The 13,992-nt window shown below is 40.7% G+C and overlaps 1 pseudogene; it reads left to right on the forward strand.

The window, feature by feature from the left end:
• The first annotated feature begins 3,386 nt into the window (after nt 1–3,386).
• On the forward strand, nt 3,387–12,796 carry LOC124148244 (annotated as a pseudogene).
• Nucleotides 12,797–13,992: the final 1,196 nt, after the last annotated feature.

Below are 13,992 nucleotides of genomic sequence, written 5' to 3' on the forward strand. Positions count from 1 at the left end.
GCCGCAATATTACTGGAATATTGCTAAAAGCGGTGTAAAACCATACCCACAGACTCAATAATATTTTCAAATCATAAAACTTGTCGTGTTCGTGAGTGGGATCACTTCGGTGGTATATCAGTTTGAGATGATTTTCAAGCCGCCCAAACTAGATTGACTAAACATTGATTAAACATTGTCCAGTGACCGTTTTTAATATCATGATGTGTGATTTAAAAAAAAGGTTCTTTTATGTTTAACTGCACCATTGACCCTGTGTGTATGAATAACGCTAGCTGACGTTATATATTGAGGAGATAAACATTTTATGTTTTCAGATTTGAGGGTGTCATTGAGTATTTGATACCCGGAAATTGCATTTGGAACATTCGTCACCACTCGCCCCTTTCCGTAACCTACAAGAAGACTCGTCTCCCTATCGTTGAATGTTATGTGCGAAAATACGACAAACCAATCAGAATGCGCGTATGATTTCAAGTTCTTCGTCAAAGAATCCCTCAGAAATAATTTTTGATTTTACATATGTCTTGCATCTAAAAATATATCCAAGACACAGTTAAATATGTTCAATCATACTGTATAATTCCGCACGTCCCGATGTGTTTGAAATTGTATCTGAAATATATATTTATTTAAGGGGAAATATTCGTGAACCATTACGGAACAAGTTGACAATTGTTTTAGGTATGCCCGTTTGCGCTAAGGCGGAACCCGGTGGCAAAAATAGCCACGAGAGGGGCACGAGTCGCTATTCGGCTTGTCCCGGAATAACACGAGTTGGTCACGAATGCATTTGGAATCGACGGCGCACTACCTTTTTTCTAGACGTCATTCTAGAATGCAAAGGTATCATCAAAGAATGGATAACGTCGAATGAGTCAATGACAACCCAACTTCCAAGACAAAAGTAAAAAGCACAGATTTCAATGTAGCTGATGAATTTGAATATATAATCGCCATAGATATATATATATTTGTTTTATTTGTTTTATTGCACAAACATTACCTTAACCAAATGTTGATGTGATCTTTAATGTGACAATCTATGACAAAGTATTACATCAGTAATGGGCGATGGGGCACCCCCCTGGTCTTGCCGAGATTCAGGTCCGAGTCCACATACGGAGGGGCAATGTGTGAAGTCCACTCACTCTCCCACTTCATAAGAAAACACACAGGTTATTTACACGCTCCTTTCCCTTAAGAATGAAATATGTTTTCGTGACCTTGATCGATAAACCCAATCTTTACCCTCCCAAACCCCTCCTATTGTACATGTACTAATTAGACCATGTAAGAAACAGAATATGTTAAATAATAATACATATCATATCATATCATATCTCAAAACAAGACAGAACAGAGCAGAGCAGAAAAAAACCATAACATTATATAACAAACTGAGTGCCATTTCCGGTAAAAATCTAACTAAATAAACACACGTGGATAAACTGAAGCTGTAATATTTATGTCGCCTTCACCTGTGCTGATTTACCCCCCTTTGACCTTGAAGCGAGACACTATACTTGATAAGCATTTAGGCTTTGCATTATCGTTCATGAAACACCAATACTAAGATATGTATTGTATACAGGTAATGGTTTCTGGTCTACAGACGATATAGACACATTGATCAGCTGATGGTGAGTGAGGTGAGATTCAAACCAACGAGAGAAAACTCAGTTAAGTTTTTTTAATTTATTTATTTATTTTTTATAAACAATTTCCACTCATGTGCTGTAAGGATTTAGCTTCACTCTTAGTTAATAAACATGGCAAATGTAGCCTGCCAGTTTCACCATTTGTAAACATTGTTGTACACCTGTAGCCAACTTAAACTTGCTGACTTGCTGTCTGCTGTATAGGTATGTAACCTATACATAATAAGTATACCACAAGACGAGCTACTTAATGTATAACTCTGTAATTCATATACTGAATTGAATAAAAAATATATTAAAAAACCCAACAAACTCAGTTAAGGGCCGCAACTCGCCACGTCAAGATTCCACAGATTGTAGTTGAAGGTGGCGCATCTGCTCATCTCATTACTTCGGAAGGCATCGCTGCCTCCCTCCTCTTGTACTTAACAAATATTGCATCTAGACTACACATGTATCTAAATATACCACATATACCAGTGAATCATTTACCTGCGTTTATACTGCAGGATAACGAGTAGGCCCACTGCTAAAAATATTCGGTTAAAGCCCGTTCGGTTTCTGAAGTTATTTTGTTTTTCTACTAATTAGCCAGTCGGGAGTTTATCTCGCTCACATACATTGTTCATCGCTTTGCTGAACGAGGGCCAGGTGTGAAATGAATAGCTGGCTGCCATGTGTCTCCTCTTACACTAGCAAAACAATTATGCTTTAATTTATTCTGTGTTCTCTCTGTGTCCGCCAGCATGAAAACATTCAAAGACTCTTAATAAACAAATAAACATAATCACCAGGAAGCATCCATCCTAAAATATATGACAGCCCCTCCGTACAATGTTTTTAAAGTCATCGCCGAGAATCTTAATGTATGTGATGCTAAAAACAGTTACCACCATACCAAATCAGAATCAGTTGTTCAGCCAGCCGCTTTCGAAATGTGCAGTGAGATATCTGGGAACTGTGATTGGATGATATTGTGTTAGACTTTTTATGTTTTTAAAAAAAAAAAAATGACATCCATCCAATAATTAAAAATAAATAAGACCATGTTTTCCAATATTTAATCCTGCCTTTTTTACACGATTGACTGATGCTGAATGTGATCCCAGATATATTCAAGTACGTGATATTTGGTGCGGAACAGGGGTTGGTTCGTTTAGCTTCCTGTCCTTGGACATGGGGCAGGTATATTAAACCAGGCAAAATATGTCACTTTATTGCAGCCTTAATTAAGGATGGCTCTACATTTTCATGGATTCGCTTTTGAATTCCTAATTATGAAGAAAAATAAAATATAACGAAACAATAGATGTCTATGGGAAACATTTAGTTGTGTATGTGAACATGATAGTACATAGATCGTAGTGTAATCGGGATTTATATCGACGGTAGTCAGAGCAAACGCCCTGAAACATATACTTTAAAATGAAAATACACCTTCATAGATATGCAAGGATACATCACACTAAAGCATATTTATATTCATTCACAACGTCACAAAGACGACCTCATTGTTTGTTTGTTGTTTAACGCCGCACTCAGCAATATTCCAGCTATATGACGGCGGTCTGCAAATAATCGAGTCTGGACCAGACAATCCAGTGATTGATATCAGGGTATTAAAGACCTCGCCATTTAAAGTATGTTATCTTCCACTGTTTTAATCGCAGAATATTTGTATATTTTAATTTATGAATAATCTTGTCATCAATCGCCAATGACTAAATGGATGATGCAAATCTTGCTGGGGAACCATGTAGGTAGTAAAGGTACTGTAAGTGCCCGTGGTCCCTGGTATGATGGCTTAACTTTATTTGCTGGCGATCAATAGTATGTTTTAAAATGTTTCGTCTATCATAATCTAATCATTTTATTGTTCTAAAACTAGTTTTAAAAGTATAATCTGTGATATTGTGTATGTATATATGTTAGTGTGTGTATGTATATATGTGTGTGTGTGTCGGGTGTCGGGCACCGTTTGCATATAGAGAGAATAGAGAGAATAGAAATTCCACTCTTTCGCGTGTTCCGTTTCAAAATGGTAAGGTATGGCTTGGTGTATGGGTTTAAGGGCGACTTGAAATATTAAAGGTCTATTTGCGCCCAAAACCTCAAAGGTCTAAAATAGGAAAAAGTTGAGTTATGGAAATGAGATTATTAACCAATCTGTTTTTATGTTCTAGGATAAAAAAATAACATTTCTAAAAAAATTCTGAAAAGTAAGAACCAATTCCATAAAAAGCAGATCAGACGAAACAGAAAAACTGTTATAATGTTTTAAAACTCAATACACTGTGTATGTGCATATTAGATTTCTATAATATCTCATTTTTTCCCGATGCAGTCACAAAGTCTAATATTGTCCGCTGAACCAAAAAAATATGTTGGATTCAAAAGTGTAATTAGAGAAAATAGGCTGTCTTTCTGAAGCATTACTCTGATATGATTATGGCCTGGGCGTTTAATTAAATAATGTCTGGGGAGTATTTTCATCAAAGTGAGTAAATACAGGGGAGACCTCTTCTTAAATGACATTGCAATTTTCCCCCGAGATAAGGGGGCATGAGTTACGCCCCTTTAGCAGTAATCCATCAATTGCGAACTTGTATAATAGAGGCAATCGCAACAGTTATGTCTCTCTTATGACACTTGATCAATGTTTGATCACTTTGGAATTCGAATAATGTGTTTTTGTTTTGATTGTTAAATGTATTATTACTATTTGATTGAGCTTCGTAAACACACGCTTATGACAATACAGTCGGAAGCGACTTTTAGTAAAGATTTCTTATTCTTGTAGTCATGACATTTGATCATTGTTTGATCACATTGTTGATCCCTTGAAATAATGTATTTTGTTTTGATAGTTAAATGAAATATGGTGTTTTTCGCAAACATTCGATTGTGATTCGTAAACACATGACGTGCATCAACCAAGTCAGCGTTCCTGACCACTCGAACCCGCTCGATGATTTGGTTGATGCATGTTACCTACCATTACGACATATCACATGCAGTGAGGTGAGGTGAGGTGAGGTGAGGTGAGGCGAGGTGAGGCGAGGCGAGGCGAGGCGAGGCGAGGCGAGGCGAGGTGAGGTGAGGTGAAATAGGGTTTAACCTTACTGCACTTATATAGCGACGTGCATGCACGTGAGGTGAGGTGAGGTGAGGTGAGGTGAGGTGAGGTGAGGTGAGGTGAGGTGAAATAGGGTTTAACCTTACTGCACTTATATAGCGACGTGCATGCACGTGTGTGTGTGTGTGTGTGTGTGTGTGTGTGTGGCTGCTTGTACTAGTCCGGACTGATGCCGATTTATAGTGCTAGCTCAATGAGATACCTTGCCGCAGTTTAACATGAATAGCCCACTCAGACACAGTATACCAACCCCGAGCCGACCAGTCCTTGTTTTAGCCCCTTAATGCCGAGCGCCAGACAGTGTAACAACAAGTACCATCTTTTAACGTCTTTAGGTATGACGCGGTCGGGGATCGAACCCCGGACCTTTCGCTCTCCGGGCGGACGCTCTACCACTAGACCACGGAGTCGGTCACATGCAGTAAGTAGACTGTAACCAACAACATCATTGAATGTATATGTTAAGATCCGGGGTAGAATAGGTCTTCAGCAACTCAAGCTTACTTTAACCCCCTTCGATGATATAACCACCCATCTCCATGGAAGGTTCCGTTATATGCATTAGAGTTATGAAGGATACACACACCTATTTGTGCCGTTTTCGCTCCTCTGTGATAGTTTATAACAACGTGACAACATAGGGAAGAGAGTCTTAATTCTGGTTCCGTACGCGCGACACTGACAACATTTACATTTTCTCACTGGACGGCACGAAGATCCGGGGTAGAATAGGTCTTCAGCAACCCATGCTTTTCGTAAAAGGCAATTATGCTTGTCGAAAGAGGCGACTAACGGATTTGGGTGGTCAGGTTCGCTGACTTGGTTGAAGCATGTCATCGATCCCATTTGCGTGGATCGATGCTCATGATGTCAATCACAGGATTATCTGGTCCAGACTCGATTATGTAGAGACCGCCATCATATAGCCGGAACATTGCTGAGTGCGGCGTAAAACAACCAACCAACCAACCACTAGACGGCACACACAGCTTCATAGTGAGTGAATGAGTGAGTATGGTTTTACGCCTCTTTTAGCAATATTCCAGCACCATCACGGCGTGGGACACCAGAAATGGGCTTCACACGTTGTACCCATGTCAGGAATCGAACCCGGACCACAATACGGACTTTGTATGAGCTTCATGTGTAATATAGCGTGTGTCCAAGAAACAAGATAGTGATAATGATATCAATGTGACTGTTATCAGTGAAGCAGTTATTTTTTTAATTGATTTATTCTTTCAAGCACTAAAGTGTGTGTGTGGAACGTTGCTTTGTTGTCAGATCCTACATTTTACCGACCGCCTCCGTGGTCTAGTGACAGAGCGTCCACCCGGTGAGCGGCAGGTCCAGGGGTTCGATCCCCGTCCGCGTCATACCAAAAGACGTTAAAGAATGGTACTTGTTACTCTACCTCGCGCTCGTCAATAAGGGGTTAAAACAAGAACTGGCATCTTAATGGGCTAGCACTATAAAACCGGAATAAGACCGGAAGGCACAAACACATACACACACACACACGTCGCGAAATAAATGCAATAGTTATAGACGCGTCGTTAAACCCTATTTCACATAACCTCACCTACCTTTTGCCAACAAAGTCATTAAAAATTAAAAAGGGCGATAGGTCGAATAGTTTGAATCGAAAACGTAAGGTCATTTTTCAAATGTGACATCATAATAGAATGACGCCTGCGCTACACACTTGCAGTATTTCTTTACCCTAAACTACCTGTATCTGGATACTTGATCAATTAACATGATTTAGAAGACATTTGGTTTAACTTGGTGTTTTCAGTTCATGATCCACATGCTAATGCAATATGTAGGTAAAGATTTCATAAAGATTGTGTATTATTTAAATGGTCGTTAAAGTTTCAGTCGAATTGAAAAAGTGAAAGTCGATTATTTTCTTGCGCCGTAATGCACCCATTAGTTTATTAATAACGATGCGTGACAATACACATTACCTCACCTTACATTAAAATACTGGCTTCTGATTGGTTAAGGAGCGGGCAATTATTTTCCATGTAGATCGCTGAACCAGTCGGGACACATCTTAGGCAACTTGATTTGGTTGGTTGGTTGGTTTGTTGTTTAACGCCGCACTCAGCAATATTCAAGATATATGACGGCGGTCTGTAAATCAAGACAATCCAGTGATTAATATCATGAGCATCGATCCACGCATTTGGGATCGATGACATGTATCAACCAAGTCAGCGAGCCTGACCACCCGATCCCGTTAGTCACCTTTTACGACAAGCATTGGTTGCTTGAGACCTATTCTACCCCGGAATCTTCACGGGTCCTTTGGCAACTTGAATATATCGAATAAATATTGTTCAGTTGAAATGAACCGATGTTTATTCGCATACATTGGGTAAAGAGAATCACATTCAGCGAACAGTTGGGTTGTCCTAATGAGTTGTTTCTGTACCTTTCAGAGTCCGCCTTCCCCGCCGTCACTGCTTCTGTTTTCAACCTGAGTCAACTCTTGCGTTGTATTGTTTATCTCCGTTCAGACAGGCATGGGCATCAGCCATACAAGACGTGTCTCGTTCATTCCAGTTCCTCTTGTTAGTCCACAATTTGTTTTTAAACTTCATATGAGGACTTGTTCGATAACTAGATCAGAGAATAGCCCCTTCCAGAAGCAATCAGATTGTCGAACAACGGGGTGACCATCCTCAAACATCTTGTGAACTTCTGGATGCATTTCTGGCAGTTGTGCCATCATGGAGTATGGGAGCATATGATATAAGGATTTGAGATGGAGATTCCAATTGCCAGTTCTCTCACCTTGAATGAAACTCCTCAGCATATACACCATCTCCATGTATTGCATCCAGAGCTTTGCTCTTCTCAAGTTCTTCATGGAGTCCATCATTGTTTGAAGTTTGTCGACAACTCTCGACAAGGCATCGGATGAGCTGACATTATCAGTAGAAATAGTTCCACTAATCAAATCATCAAATAGAGTACATATGTCTGTGAGATCTTCATTGTCAGGTAAACAATCTTCCTCCACCGGTTCCTCTGTCACTTCCTCCATTGGTTCTCTCATGAGTGAGTGAGTGTGTGAGTTCCAGTTATATCACGGCGTGTCAGCTTAATGTGGGAGGAAAGGCCGAAGTGATGCAGGTCTCAGACGTTTACCACTTCGGTGAAACCCATGGGCATGGCTATGGTGCTGACAAACCTAGAAACATAATCGGGGCGAACCGGGATTCGAACCCACAACCATAGGTTTCTGGCATGCCCAAGGGACGCAACTCTGCACAGCGGATCACGGCGCCTTAGACGACTGGGCCACCCGTGCCCCCCGGTTCTCTCATGATCTCTTGGACTTGTCCTTCAAACTTTTGTTCAGACTTGTTTGCTGAAACTTGAAGAACCTTCGCTACCAGCAAAGCCTTCACACTGGTATCTACAAAGATATGTGCTCTTGCCATTGCCTTTACTGATGACCTTGTTATCCTGTCTCCTTGGTAAACATGTCCGCCAATGTGTAACTTGTGGGGAAACTTATATTTGTCAACATTTACTGATGACCTATCTTGACATATAAGATTTAAAAAGGAAATGTTTTAAAATGAAGGTTTTCAAACAAAAAAACAATTTTTAATATTATCAAATAAAAACAGTTAAGGCTAACAAAAATTATGTAAATGAATAAATATGGATATATGTGTTTTCCCCCCATTTTTTAAAAATCTTTTGGGTTTCAAAGGCCGATTTTTTTACTTTTATGCAAAATAGATACAAAATATAGATACAAAATGACTGCATGTGATGCCAGCTTTCATTTGATATCTAACTTGATATGGTTAAACGAAAAATGAAACATTATGTTTTCGGGCTTTTTTGTATTTTTTCATTGATTTACCCCCAAAAGATCATACCCAAACTAAACAATTTTCCCCAACTTAGATTTTCCTAGATTTTAAATATGTTGTGAGGGGATGCCTTCTGAACATGAAACAGGAGAAATAATTTCTGTTGCAATTTGTGGTGGGTTTGGTAGGATTTGACACTATATTGACCGGACTAAGCGAGCAAACTGTGGATCTACAGCATAAGGTTCTGCCACTATTGTGAGGGACCCCTGTTAGTTCTAGCTCATAAGAACATAGAGTGAGTATTGACAATCTAACCATTCACCCATCTATCCATTCATTTATATTTCGATTCTGCCCCTACGCTGACGGAGTCATTCAGTTTTAGGGTGAGTATTCACTGTCTATCTATCTATCCATCCATCCGTCTGTCATCCATATTTCTGCCGAGGAAGTACTTTCAGTTCTAGCTCATGAGAATATATAATGAGTATTGGCATTCTATCCATCAATCCATCCATGGAGCGAGCCCTTTTAGTTCTAGTTCATAAGGACATACAGGGAGTATTGACAATCCATCCATCCATCCATGGTTCTGCCCCTGTGCTAAGCGAGCCATGTTAGTTCTAGTTCATAAGGACATACAGGGAGTATTGACAATCCATCCATCCATCCATGGTTCTGCCCTTGTGCTAAGCGAGCCATGTTAGTTCTAGTTCATAAGGACATACAGGGAGTATTGACAATCCATCCATTCACGGTTCTGCCCCTGTGCTGTGCGAGCCCTGTTAGTTCTTGTTCATAAGGACATACGACGTATAGGGAGTACTGACAATCCATCCATACATCTATCCATCCATCTTATCCATGGATCTGCCCTTATGCTGAACGAGCCCTGTTAGTTCTTGTTCATAAGGACATACAGGGAGTATTGACAATCCATCCATCCATCCGTCCGTCCGTCCGTCCATGGTTTTGCCCCTGTACTGAGCGAGCCCTGTTAGTTCTAGTTCCTGAAGGACATAGTAAGTATTGGCAATCTATCAATCCATTCATGGTTCTGCCCCTATGCTAAGAGAACCTGTTAGTTCTTGTTCATAAGGACATATAGTGAGTATTGACAATCCATCCATCATTCCATAGTTCTGCCCCGATGCTGAGCGAACCACAAGAACATAGATTGAGTATTCGCAATATATCCATAATATATATCCATCTACCATTCATTCATTAATTGGAGGAGATGCAAATATGAAGATACCAAATATGTATGTGTTTTTCCAACAGACACGAGACAGTTAAAGTTTCCTTGTTGCAGAAGCCACCATGGTTCCTGGACAGGAACCCCAACAGCGCTGTTCCCATCAAGGTGCTCTATGAGTCTCTGATCTGCGCTGACTACATAGATGAAGTGTACCCCAACAACAAACTGACCCCCTCGGACACGTACAGAAGAGCACGGGACAGGATAATTGTGGAACTGTTTTCAAAGGTAACAATCTAGTTCATCACGTAAAAGAACGCAAGCACGGCACTCCACTTGTCGAAGACGATCAGTGGAAATGTTTCTAGATTACATCATGGGTAGATGTAATATCAACATGAACTCACCGTCATTTTTGAAGGGCCACCTAGGTGTGGGATGTCAGACATGAACATATGCCAACAAGCGTCAATAGGTCTGAGTGTGTTGACAATGTGATTGTTGACAGTTGACGAACATGTTGTTTGTGCCAACCAGTGGTTTACCCCATGCTCCTGCAATACATGACAAGTGACAATCAATGTGGATTTAAAATTGCTTGGTTCAAATGCAGTTGAGCTCTGCACTCTTGGAAAATTTGAAAATGCGACGTCCTTTTTATAATTGTATATCTTATCATCTGCGTGACCCATCAATAATGACGTTGAGTGTACGTTGTCATAGCGCCCTGAATTTCTTTTTGAGAGAAGTTACACTAAGGCTACTAAGGCGTGAAGCAGTCTGAGGCAAATTAATCAGTCCTTCTTTTGCCCAGAGTTTCGGGTACACAAAATAAACATTTTCAATGGGCGTGGGGGTAGCGTGATCGTGATCGTCGGTGTGATAACAATTCATTAAGACGACACCATCCTTGGGTTCACCGCATTCAGGAAGTTCTCGACAGTTGTGTGTTGCTGTAGCGATACACTTCAGCTGAGTGAGTGTCTGGCAGATCTGAATGTGGCACGTGATGTGATCGCTGTGACTCACGGCCGCATCTGGGTCAAGTGTATATGGAGTATGTAGCAGAGCAAACTCAATCCAAATTTAGATGAACAGACAAAGAAACATATTAGCACAAGAATCGGAATATTTCGACATCGGATGACATAGGGGAAAACACATAAATAAATCACCGGGGGTGAATATTACAGGCTCTGTAAATCAATTCTATAAATTCGTTGTTCGATAAACTAAGGATTATACGCCGCTTTTAACAAATGTGTGGGAATATACGCTTTGAGGAAGGAAGGCTTGGGCTTCATCCATGGTTCACTCTCAATTGTCAGATGTGCCAGTCATCAGACAGATCAGTGAAATGTGACAGGAATCACTGCCTAGTTCTGCCTGCTTGATTAATACATCTTCCAACGGTGAGCAGAGTAAATACCTCATATTTGTGTGGGGCCGTTCCACCTAAGGTAAACAGGTGACAATTACTAGACAATAATAAGTACACTCAACCTCACCTAATCCCGGAATTAGCCAACTGACAATTGGACCGTCTGACAAATGGGAGGTTACCTTCTGCATCGGTCGTTAGAATTGTCAAAACAATCTTAAGACTAAAAACAATGTTTGATTTTTAGATATTTGAGTATATCTAAACCGTTTTATACAAATGTGTGATAATCATATAAGGACATTTACTGGGCATAGATGTAAACTTTATGGACAATATTACCCATATGTATATATACTGATTTTCAGGTAGTGACCTATTATTACAAAACAATGAAAGGTTGAGATGATGAAAGCACAGAGAACGTGAAAGGATTCTTGGATGCTCTTGATCGGATAGAAAAGGCCATTGCTGAGAGAGGGACCCCGTTCCTTGGTAGTAAGACCAAACTATTTATAAAAAAAGAGACTGGACATAAAACGATCCCAAGAGCCCAACTTAGCCAAAGGTCAATAACGTTATAGAACAGGAAGAATATGTTATAGAACGACAATGATTATGGTCACGCTCTAGTTCAGTGATGTTCCTACACAGTTCTATGATCTTCTACGATGCCACCTTTGTTGTCCAGTGTTTTGTTGTTTTTTTAACGCCGCACTCAGCAATGGTCCAATTATATGACGGCGGTCTCTAACTAATCGAGTCTGGACTAGACAATCGGGTGATTGATATCATGAGCATCAATCTACGCAATAGGGATAGGATGACATGCATCAAACAAATCAGCGAGCCTGACCACCCGATCCCGTTAGTCGCCTCTTACGACTTGCATAGTCACCTTTTACGGCAATCATGGGTTGCTGAAGACCTTTTCTACCCCGGATGTTCACGGGTCCCGTGGTCCTGGTGGATAGAGCGTTAGCCCGGAGAGCGGGGATCGGTGGTTCGATCCCCTGCCCGCGTCGTACCAATATATGTTAAAAGATGGTACTTATTATTACCCTACCTGGAGCTCGTACATTAAGGGGAAAAAACCAGGAGTGGTCGGCTCAGAGTCAGTATACTGTTTGGGGTATCCATGTTACACTCACACACACACACACACACACACACACACACACACACACACACACACACACACACACACACACACACACACACACACACACACACACACACACACACACACACACACACACTCCCAAACCAGAGAAAGTGTGTATGTAAGTGTGTGATCATATTCATATTCTGTCTCTGACTTTGTAACCTTCCAGGAATCATCTTTTGTAATTTCAGGCAGCTCTGTTCAGTTGGTTGACTTCATGATCTGGCCTCACGTTGAAAGAGTTGAAGCTGTGGCCCAGTTAGTGAAGGAAGCGAGGGTGACAGGTGATCGGTACTCCAAGTTTACCAAGTGGATTGAAAACATGGGCAAGGTACCAGCTGTACAGAAATGTCGCTGGGACACACCGGCATAACATTCATTTCATAGAAACAACCAAAGCCAGACTATGACTAATGGACTTTAATGTAAACGAATATGGACTGTGTAGCTTTGGTGTGGACCTGGGTATTTTCAACCCATTTATCAATCCCGCCAGATGTTACCCGGAGAATTACCATCGACTATTGTTACCCGCCGGTACCTGGAGAATTACCAGCGTCAATGGTTACCCGGAGAATTATCAAAGCCAGTTATGAACCCGAAGAATAAACAGTGCCGGACAGTTGTTACCAGGAGAGCTTCCGTCGCCAATTGTTACCCGATGAGTTACCACCGACAATTGTTACATTGAGAGTAACCACCGCCAGTTGTTACCCGGGGAGCAACATGACACCTCCACCATAACCAGTTATTACATAGAGATTTTCCACCCAGAACAAAAAGGTCTTTGAAATAGAAGATTCAATGTTTCAAGCATGTGGCGTCATTTCGTGTCTATAATAACGTACCTGGCACGAAGAAACTATTGTATTTGACCAAATTCATATCTGGATTCTTATGCATTGTTAGTATTGTAGATGCCACTAAATGGATGCCAATGGGTCGTGGAACATATATGCACGCTGCTTGCACTAGTTCATGCTTTGCATGTTTTGTTTGAATAATGAACAGTATTGTGAACATGTGCCGTTTGTCTGTTATGAACATTAAAGGAGGAGGGCCGGTCAATGAGTCACTCGTATCTGGGTCATTTGCTCTAGTCAATGAGATACATATTTTAATTAACCCAGGACATTACCCACTCCAGGACAATCACAATAATACACCGATTTCCACTCACTGTCTAAATGGTCTAAAATTACGGATTTAGAATAAACTTGCATATGGTCCCCGCTGTTGGCGTGTTACGTATACTGTTGTTAAAACTCGTTTCGTGCTGGGATCGTGTTTCTACTGATGGGATTGGAATTATCCGGGGTAGCAATGGTATAGGTTGCATCACCCCCAAATGCATTTGCCAGGGTTGGAATTGTCATTCAATTGCCTCAATGAAGTGTCTGTTTTGTATCCCTTGATCAGCATTTATGAATATTTGGCTCAATTGGATACTTGGTATATGAAGAAAATGTTTTGGTATAATTAATAAGGGAATCAGTCAATGTACTTTACGTTTACTTTACTGAAAGGGCAGATCTGTCTGATTCAAGATATGGTTTGCCCATCACAACGGACGAGTCGATTCCCCACATAGGTAAAAGGTAAATGC

The sequence above is a fragment of the Haliotis rufescens genome, unplaced genomic scaffold (genome assembly GCF_023055435.1).
Source record: "Haliotis rufescens isolate VD_foot unplaced genomic scaffold, xgHalRufe1.0.p SCAF_19, whole genome shotgun sequence".
NCBI lineage: Eukaryota > Metazoa > Mollusca > Gastropoda > Lepetellida > Haliotidae > Haliotis > Haliotis rufescens.